The sequence below is a fragment of the Helianthus annuus genome, chromosome 1, assembly GCF_002127325.2.
Source record: "Helianthus annuus cultivar XRQ/B chromosome 1, HanXRQr2.0-SUNRISE, whole genome shotgun sequence".
Lineage (NCBI taxonomy): Eukaryota > Viridiplantae > Streptophyta > Magnoliopsida > Asterales > Asteraceae > Helianthus > Helianthus annuus.
Window position 1 is genome coordinate 57110590 of NC_035433.2, and position 11252 is coordinate 57121841.

Below are 11252 nucleotides of genomic sequence, written 5' to 3' on the forward strand. Positions count from 1 at the left end.
TGGTAGAAAAAATAGTCGAAGTTGAGAAAATTGTTGAAGTAGAAAAAATTGTTGAAGTTGAAAAGACTATTGAGGTTGAAAAGATAGTTGAAAAAGTGGTTGAAGTTGAAAAACCATGTTTGAAATGTTTAGAATCTTGTAGAGCTTGTGAAGAGAAAGGCAAGAAGATTGCTGAACTAGAGAAGATTAAAGAAGATTTACTGTCTGATGTGAAATATGTAAAGGAGTCTTATGATGTGCTGAACCGAACAGTTGATAGTCTGAAAAGGACAAATTCGGAAATTGAAAAAGCAAATGAAAAAAATGAGTGCAACATTAATGACAAAGCAGAGCATCATCAATGAGTATATTGAAGATTGTGCTAAGCTCAAGCAGGAGTTGGAACTTGAGAAGATTGAGAGTGAAAGGATTAAACGATTACTGTTGAGTTATACTACTTGTGATTATTTGATTGATCGTGTTTATCCTACTGTTGCAGGTCTTGAGGCTTTCCAGAAAGAAAAGACTAAAGAAACTGATACTGGTAAGAAACTAAGTGTCAAGTATAACAGATGTCTGCCTCCTATCTTTGAGAGTTATTCTCCCAGGAAACCAAATGAGGAACGAGTAGACAAGGCTCTAAACATCAAATTAAAGTCTGAAATCACTGATGAATTACCAGACAGTATTGATGTCACATTCACAGCGTCTGACACTAATCATGAGTCTGAGTTAGTTAAGAAAGTTGTCGATCAGGTGTCGGATATGGATGAAGAGTCAAAGTCGGAGTCTAAGTCAGATAGTTCGAGTTCGTCTGAGAAGAGTCCGAGTTCGCCGATCAAGAGGGTTTACAATAAGGAATTTTACTATGAAAATCTAATTTGGATGACGGATCAATCAAAGTAGCATATACGTTGAATGATTCTGACAAATTATATTTTGATAAGAAATTTCCAATAAGAAGTGTAAAAGCTGAAATGATCAAAAAGGTTTTCAAACTGATAGAAATTAATATTTCTGAAATAAAAGATTTAAATCTTGATGGAAAACCTAACAAATACACTTCTTCAAGAACTCAACAAAGTGTTAACAGGAAGATGGGTTACGGTTGTGGTTATGGTTTTCAAAAGAAATCAAACCATAACAGTAATTTCAAAAAGAAAGGTCTTGGTTTTAGTACTTCAGAAAATTATAAAAATCAGAAAACTTATTAACCAAATACAAAATTTGTTACATGTGGAAGTTCAGAGGATGAGCAGAAGAAACCTTTCTGGAAACAGTCAAACCAGGAGTTTCTTGCTAAAGTAAAGAAGAATGTGAGAAAGTTTGCTCAAAGAGTTGATAGAAGAACTTGCTTCAAATGCCAAGAAGTTGGGCATATTGCTTGGAATTGTCCCAAGTCCAACTACAAAGAACAGGGAGTTACTTCTAACTTTGATTCAAGAAGAAAACTTGTTGATAAGACAGAACTATCTTTGAAAAAGGATAAAATGTTTGATAATTCTAGTTCTGAAAAGGGTGAAATTTCAAAACGGTTTTACAAAAGAAAAGGTGATTTGAATAAGCAAAAATGGGTAGTTAAATCTGAGAGAAGTTCTGACAATGAATCTGATTCCATAAAATCAGAGGAGTCATTTGTTGAGAAAAAGATTGTAGATTCCGTTCCAGAAGTGAATGATGAGAATTTTCCTATATTGTCAAAGGAAAATTTGAAGTTGAATATGGGAAAGGTTGAAATCTCAAATCAATTCTTCACTGGTAATGGAGAATTTGATGTTGAGAAGGCTTTCAACGGGAAAGTCAAACATATTTTTGGGAAGATGGTTGGTAGGAAGGTAAAAGGTGCCAAAGATTTTTACAAATCAAAATGTTGGTGGGATAGATGTGTACCAAAATCACCCAAGGCTGGTCAGGCTTGGGTGGACATAATGTTTGAGTAATCACCTGACTTGCCGGAGCTCCCAGGTTGGTAAGAGTGGAGCAGGAATCGGCATCTTTCTTGGTATATATTTGTTTGGCTATCTTCCAAGTGGTACAGAGGTTTATTCTGTCAAAGTGATTAGTCAAGGTCATTAGTTTGAACTTGATGTAATCCTCATTCTTGTGATTAAAAACAATGTGATGAAATGAACCCCAACCTACAAGTGATTACAACACAACTTATTTTCCGGAAAAACCATTTTGATTAAAACAAATTTAAGTGTTTTGAAATCTTAATGGGAAAATAGTTTGTTGAGAGGGGGAGTTCTGATTTTTTATGCCAAGTGAATGGTGATCTGAAGTGATTTGATATCAGTAGTCGAATTGTTTGTACAGTTTGTTTTCAAGTTTTTCTTTAAATATGTTTGCATTTTAGGGGGAGTAAAAATTTCAGAAAATCCAAAAATATTAGAAAATTTGAAAAAGTAAAAAACATGATAAAATTCAAAAAGAGTTTTGTTGTATAAAAGAGGAAATGATAGTACATCAGTGGACTATCACAGCACGCTAAAGAATTGGAAAGTCAGAAAAAAGTGATAAACGGTCTCACTGATGATGTGCCAGTAGGTTTTTGCACATTTAGTAAATTGTGTCGAGATATAAATCTAAATTCAAACTTGCTTAATTCGTGGGTAACATTTCTCGGATATATGGGTAACCCCCGAAATCTTGTTTGAAGGACCCCTCTTTCTGAGATACTAGGTCTTTATGCTTAGTGATATCTGGGGTATTATCCCGGGACTTCTGCTGAATGGAAATTCTGACCTAGTCCCCGTATAATACTTTCTGCAAATGCTTGAAATATAGCTCACCCTCAGCATAAAAAATGATAAAACATTGAAAAATGCAAATCATGTGTTGTTGTAAAAAAGATCCTCTAAAGGGGACACACCAAAAGTCGAGCCGTCATCTCTCTGCTGAACGGAAGTTCTGACCTGAGCTCTCACGGTTTCGCATTTAACCCCTTACAGATATCATCTAGGTATACTCACCTGTAAGACTGAATATTGGGATCTGGATACGGGAGTATATTCTGAGGTGGGACACGCGAATAAGTTTAAGTCATTAAAACATTAATATCGTATCTCGAAACAGTTGAACTTTGTGTGAAAATTTAAGTGGACCAGTATACTAACAATCTAAGTGAACTGTTTAGACCTTAAAATGGTTAAAGCTTAACGGTGTTGGTGATTTGTCTCAATAACTGATATGATCCTCTTACACAAACTCACAAAAACATTGTATGTAAATATTTCTTCATTGTTTTTCATTTTGATTATATCAAAAAATCCAAAAAGATTTTCGGTGTGTTTTAGCATAAATTTTTTGGAAAATCCAAAAGATTTTAGACAACTGATGTTGAAAAGCTGATTTTCAAAATTCTAAGTGCTAAACATGACGAACAGGTTTGGGAATGTTTGAAAAGAAATTGATATACATACAAGTGATTCTTCGGAGATTTTCATGATAAATCATTATTGATTGATACTTGAAATTGATGTGTTAAATTTATATCTTCAAAGTGTTTATCAGGATTTATAAATTTGATATATCTTATTTTTATGAAACTTATGTTTTGGGTAGAGTATATGTAGGTGAGCCAGGTTGTGATACCTGAACCAGTGAATATGTGAGCAGAGTTTGAAGCAGACTACGATCCCAGCACAAGTTGAGGGGGAGTCTGTTAAAGAAAGAGAGTCTGAAGATGCAAGAGCTAGGAATTTGATCCTGAAGATGCCAGAAATAGATAGAGAGTATCATCCGAGGGGGAGTTTTGCTGAAGAAAGAGTTAGAGTAAGAAAAATAGCCAGATGAAGATCTAGGAGCCCGAAGACTGATAAAGAATGAAGACGTTAAAGACTCGACACTTAAAGACTCGTCAACATTCGAGGGGGAGTCTGTTGGTGCATACGTCTGTCGATTTCGTCTTGTATCGAGTCTAGGATAGGAATTGTTAGATCAGGGAGCGTTGTACGAGAAAATAGGAGGGAGGTTTTAGGGTTTTATTGGGCTGATTCCGCTTGAAGAGGGTGGTTCCGCTTGAAAGAGATGAGTGCACTTTCAAGCGAAATCACAACATAGTGATTTCTCTTGAAATGGACACTATCTCTTTCAAGCGAAATCAGGAGGCTATAAATACCCTCCCAAGCGTAATCACTTGTAACTTTCTGATTTTCCGGTACCGAAGTGCTGCCGAAGTGCCGTTTGACTGTAAACTGGTTCTAATCAATATACAAGGCAATTTATAGTGAATTCAAGCTGTTTTTCTAGTCCGTTTCTTAGTTTCCGCCTCTGAAACGGATAAGAGCTCTTCTGATTGACTCGTTTGGGTCACGATTTGATCCTACAGTTGAGCCATCATACAACTTCATGTTTGGTGTCTGAAACCTCTTCGGTATCTCTGCATCACAAATAGGTGGTGCAAAACGAGATATCTTGTGACTCCCATCTGGAATTTCAGGAATGGGCTTAACCACTCCTGGAAGCAATTCCCTAGCCATAGCTTGGTTGATTCCTGTATCCTGCACAAAGCCATGGTTAGCATTGTAAGAAGTATTTAAAGTGTTACCTCCTGATGGATTCAAGGTTGGGATTCCTAATGTGGATCCATATTGGTGTGATTCTGGCATGATTGAGGGACCAGATGAAGCAATAGTTTGCATAGGTATGAAGTCTCCCAAGTGAATCTCTGAACTTCTGGGTTGTACACTTCTTAAGGATCCTTGATCCTTAAAGATGTTGGATCCTTGATACATCGAAACCGGGGTCTTGAAGGATAATCCATGGATCCGTGAGCCTAAGATAAGGATCCTTGACCCTGAGACGAGGATCCTTGAACCTGAGATGAGGATCCTGGATACTGAGAGTAGGATCCCTGAACTGTCTACGTCCTTATGTATCCTCCTGAACTACTGAAGGATCCTTGATGCTGGAAGGGGGATACTTGAGGCTGAAGAGAGGATCCTGAAGGCTGAAAGTAGGATCCTTGAGCCTGAGTCATTGCCGATGATCCATAACGCATACTCGATGATCCACCCTGGTACTGGACACCTGATGCTGCAGAGTGTTGGGTGGTTATGGCTGAAAATTCAGTGATCTTGGCACCAATGGAGAGTGATCCTCCGCTGACCTCTTCAATTTCTTGATCTCATCAATTTCGCGAAGGATCCTGTCATTAGTTCTGTCCTGCTGCTGCATGTAATCCTTCATCTGCAAAATCAAAGAATAAAGATCATTGTTAGTAGGACTAGAAGAAACAGCAGTAGTTGATTTTGAGAAAACGGGGGTTTGTTTCTTTGCAGCATTCTCAGCATTCTTCTGGGATCCAGAAGAAACAGGAGGCAAAGGTGGAATGCCCTGTGAAGAGGTGATCGCCGGCATGGAGCTTGAAGTGTTCTTCGCTTGAGAAGCCATGTAGTTGAAGGTTATGAACATAAATGAATGAAATGAACAAAATTTTTCAAGAATGAAGCACTGATTGCCCCACGGTGGGCGCCAAACTGTTTTGGTCAAAAATCATACAAGGATAATGCAACCAAATCCGATTTTGTGAGGTGTGATGCTTGGTTAAATGATCAAATGTATGAACAACGAATGAATAAAATGAATGGTGAACACAAGGATTTATACAAGGAAAAAGCCCTTGATCAATGTATGATCTCCGGCACAAAAAAACCTCGGGTGATGGAAACTATCGATCACCAACTATATATAACAAACAATGTTTACAAATCGGGATGATAACAAGCTTGGTACAAGGATCACTAGTGTGCAAAAAGTGTATAATCGCCAATAACTTGCAGAGAGTTCTCGAGAGTAGTGTGTGTTGCTAATAATAAAACTAATCAAGCTTGTATCCCCATTAAAAATAGAAACTAGCTAGCCTAACTAACTATCCGAGAAAGGTGCAAGTCCCCCACGATCACCATAACGGTCGAAGAGCTTATCCACGTGCAGAATCATGAGGCATATTCCCATAGAATCTCGGTTGGACCAAGTCATATTCAAATACTCCTGCAAAACAAGTTCAAAAATGATGGAAACAATTGTTAGTGTTGGGATAATAATGAGGATCATGGATCCTTAATCTTGCAACATCTTATGAGGATCCTTAATTCGAACTGAACTGAGGATCCTTGATCCAAGCTGCATTTGAGGATCCGTGATCCATAAGCTTAGAAAATCCATCCCTAACAGCCATTATCACAAATTATCTTAGCTTGTACCCCAAACCTAGTTAGGATATTCCGTTTTATGAAAGACACTACTTCTTGATTTTTGAGTTAAACAAAGGCCTCAGCTTCAACCCATTTGGAGAAATAATCCGTCATTGCCAGCATAAACTTTTCCTCCTGGAGCCTTTGGCAACTTTCCCACTATATCCATACCCCATTTCATGAATGGCCAAGGGGAAGCAATGGGATATAATGGCTCAGCAGGCTGATGTAGTATATTGTTGTGCCTTTGACATGCATCACATCTTCGAGCATACTCTGCAGCGTCTTTCCTCATAGTCGGCCAATAATATCCTGTTATTAGCACCTTCGAGAATAATGATCTGCCCCTAGTATGGTTGCCACAATCCCCTTCATGTATATCCTGAAGTACCTCCTTGGTCTTAGGATCCTCCAAGCACCTCAGGTATGGACCTGCAAGAGACTTCTTATACAAAACATCATTTATAATAGTGAAACGAGATACCTTCATCCTGAAAGCCTTAGGATTCTCATCCTTTGGGATGTGTCCTTCTTTGAGGTATTTCATGATCGGGGGCGTCCAGGATTTAGGATCTTCCTCAGGATACTCATCACCAGGATCCTGGATACTTGCTATTTCCTTAACTTGAGACTTGAAGAGTTCCATCGCAGGATATAGGATATGTAGTATTGGTATTTGGGTTCCTTCTGGTATCCTGACTGATGATCCCAAATTTGCCAAAGCATCTGCCTCGGCATTATCCTCCCTTGGTACCTGTTCAAGTGTCAAAACATCGAAATATCCTGCTAATTTTTTGATAATTTCAAGATATTCGATTAACCTTTCACCTTTGACTGCATAGGACCCATTGAAATGGTTAGTAATTAACAATGAATCAACATATACTTGCAAACTTTTAATATTCATATTCCTGGCCAATTCTAATCCTGCAATCAAAGCCTCATATTCTGCTTCATTATTAGTGGCAGGAAATTCACACCTAATAGCCTGAGGCAATATGTCCCTATGTGGCGATTTTAGTAGTATACCTAATCCGACACCTCTCACATTAGATGCACCATCAGTATATAATGTCCAGGATTCTAAGGTTTCTCCTAGTTGTTGTACTTCTAGGTCTACTTCATTTTGAATATCACTACTGAAATCAGCCACAAAGTCTGCTAGAGCCTGAGACTTAATAGCATTTCTAGGTTCAAATACTAAATCATAGGCACTTACCTTTACTGACCATTTAGCCATTTTACCCGACATCTCAGGTTTCCTAAGCACATTTTTAACAGGATAATTAGTTTTAACATGAATCCTATGTGTCTCGAAATAATGTCTAAGCTTAGTTGATGCCATAACTAGGGCTAATATCAATTTCTCTAAGTGTGAATATCTAGTTTCAGCATCTAATAAACTCTTACTAACATAATAGACAGGATATTGCTGACCTTCATGATCCTTTACCAGAACAACACTTACTGCATTCCCTGATACTGCAAGATACAGGGATAATAGTTCACCATCCTCGGGCTTCATCAATAAAGGTGCAGTTGAAAGATATTGCTTTAATTCTTGTAGGGCTACTTCATGCTTTTCTCCCCATTCGAATTTCTTATTCTTCTTCAGGATATCGTAGAATTCCTTGCATTTCTCTGAGGATCTTGATATAATCTTCTTCAATGCCGCTACTCGTCCTGTTAATCTTCGTACGTCTTTCATGTTGGATGGTGACTTGATATCCAGGATAGCTTTGATCTGTTCTGGGCTTGCTTCTATCCCCCTTTCAGTCACCATATATCCTAAAAACTTTACTGCCCCCACTCCAAAATGGCACTTGGCAGGATTTAGTTTCATATTGTACTGGGCCAGGATATCAAATGCTCCTTCAATATCCCGGAGATTATCCTCAACTTTCTTGGACTTTACCACCATATCATCAATGTATACCTCCATGGTGTCCCCCAGTTTGTCTTTAAACATCATATTCACCAATCTCTGGTATGTTGCACCTGCATTTTTCAAACCGAAAGGCATAGCAGTATAACAGTAAATACTTGTTGGTGTCATGAAAGTAGTATCCTCCTGGTCTGAAGGTTCCATTTGGATCTGCTGGAATCCTGAGGATGCATCCATAAAGGTTAGCATTTCATAATCGGCAGTTGCATCCACCATCGAATCTATATGAGGCAGAGGGAATGGGTCTTTAGAACATGCTTTGTTTAAGTCTGTGTAATCTACACAAACTCTCCATTTCCCATTCTTCTTTTGAACTACGACCACATTTGCTAGCCACTTGGGAAATTTGACTTCCCTAATCATCTGGGATTTCAGCAATCTTTCAACCTCTTCCTGTATAATCGCGTTTCTTTCAGGAGTAAACTTCCTTCTCTTTTGCTGAATGGGCTTGAAAGACCTGTCAATTCCAAGCTTGTGAGTTATAATATCCTTAGAAATACCTGTCATATCCTCATGCTTCCATGCGAATGTGGACATCCTGCATTTCAAAAAGTTAGTTAACTGACTTTTAATATCCTGAGGGATATTGGCTCCTACGAGCACTAAGATATCTGGATTATCCTGATCCAGGATAATTTTGTTAACATCTTGCTCTGAGGCCTCCATGATATCATGGGCTCGTATCTTTAATTGTTATCCTGCTTTAGGCTTCGTTGAAGACTTCATTGAGGAAGAATAACATTCTTTTGCCTTTTGTTGATAACTTTCCACCTTGACAACCCCCTAAGGGGTAGGAATCTGGATACACTGATATAATATAATATTGTAGCAGGATAATGAGTCCATGACACATAAATGTTGCATTGAATTCACTCCCTCAACATATACTGGCAGTTTTATCTCCCCCACAGTATTCTTGGCCTCTCCACTGAACCCTACAAGTACAGTGGATTTTGAAGTGATCTCCATCTGGGGAATATTCATTCTTTTTAGCGTTTCCAGTTGAATAATGTTGACAGAACTGCCACTATCCACCAGTATCCTACGCATAAAATGATTAGCAATATATAAAGTTATTACCAAACCATCGTGATGGGGATCCTGGATACTATCCCTACCATCACTATCAAACGTTATCACTTTATCAGTTGAGAGGGTTGTCATTCTGGTCGGCTTGTCCCCCCATTCTTCCTTAGCCTCCTTTGCATGTCCTTTTGCTGCAGAATAAGAGGTTAGACAAATGTCAGATCCTCCTGAAATAAAGTTAATTATCTTAGCATTTGGAGGGGGTGATGCTGCTCGTTCAGGATCCTTCTCAGTATCCTGACCCTTATTCTTTTTTCTGCCCAGAAGGTCCTTCAAATATCCTTTGCTTAGCAGATAGCTTATTTCCTTCCTCAGGGCTATGCAATCTTCCGTGACATGTCCAAAATCCTCATGGAAGGCACACCATTTGGATTTATCCTTCCAATCAGCCTTTCGCTGGTTCTTCCTGGGCCACCTCGCTTTATCCCCCAGACCTTGCATAGCATACATTAGTTCGGGTATATTAACAGAAAAACAATATTCTGACAATTCAGGATACTCCTCAGGATCCTCATCCTCAACGGCATTCACTTTCTTGCTGTCATTCCTGCCATAAGGCTTAGAGCGATATGGTTTGTATGAGGATTCTGACTTCCTGTTAGTTGATTCATAGGTTGAGGATGAATTCATCCTCTCTTGCATCTTTTTGTCATCTTCTAATCTAATATATCTCAAAGCCCTGTCCCGAGCTTCATCCAGGTTCCTGCAAGGATTCATTACAAGATCCTGATAAAATTGGGAATCCTTTTGCAACCCCATTTTGAATGCCTGCATGGCTGTGGCAACATCAAGATGTGGGATATCCATGGATTCCCTGCTAAACTGGTTCACATAATCCCTTAGGGATTCTTGAGGACCTTGAGTTATCCTGTAGAGATCACTGGTTAGTTTTTCAAAACTTCGACTGCAAGAAAATTGACTATTAAATAAGTTAACTAAGTGAGCAAATGATGCAATTGAATGAGGTGGAACGTTTAAGAGCCATTTTAAGGCCGATCCTGTCAAAGTAGAGCCAAAACCCTTGCAGAGGCATGCTTCCTTGAAATCCGGAGGGATAGGGTTAATCTCCATCCTTTCCCTATACTGCGCAATATGCTCTTCAGGATCCGTGGTCCCGTCATAGAGCTTCATGTTGGGGGTTTGAAATCTTTTCGGGATTTCAGCATCACATATAGGATATGCAAACCGGGATATCCTGTGGCTATCCTGGGATACTTCCGGAATCGGCTGGACTACCCTAGGTACACTGGATATCATATCCTTCAACTTCTGAAGCTCCCTAGAGAGTGCCGAGGTCACACCTGTATCCTGCAAAGATCCAACACTGTTAGTAGCAGGAGTATTAGTATTATTAGACACGTTACCAATCTGAGGATTCTGGCCATATCCTGGAGCATATCCTGAGCCCCTCACAATTGATACCCTGACTGATGAAGGTATCTCAGGAGTATGACCCTGAGAATGGCTTGGTACAATATTGCCCCGGTTATCCTCAGTGTATATTGCTGAACTGAAGTTCAATGCTCTGGGTTGTAGGGGAGTGACAGTATCCTCAGCAGGCCTGTTAGATTTCAAGAGTTGTATCTCTCTTATCAGCATTTGGTTGGTCTCCTGCTGTTGCTTCATCTGATCCTGTATACTACCAAACAAAGTTAAAATTTCATCATTAGAAGCCAAAATAGGAGTTCTCCCTGAAGCAGCAGATCCATGGATATTCTGAGTAGGAACAGTATCCCGAGATATGTGAGTTTCAATCCTCCTTGGAGGAGCTTGAGGCTGTGAAGAAGCTTGTGTCCTTGGAGGCGGTGGAAGCACCAAACCAATTGTTGCAGAGCTTGTAGCAGACATGGTATTTTGAGGCCATTGAAAATAGTGTAGCAAAAAGTTTCGAAAAAAGAAAACCAAGTAAAGATAGCAAGGTTTTTAATATGAATAGCACCACTTGCCCCACGGTGTGCGCCAAATTGTTTTGGTCAAAAATTACCTAAGAAATTAAGTGATCAAATTAGTTTTGTGAGGTAGTGTGCTAACAATGTTTTGAAGAA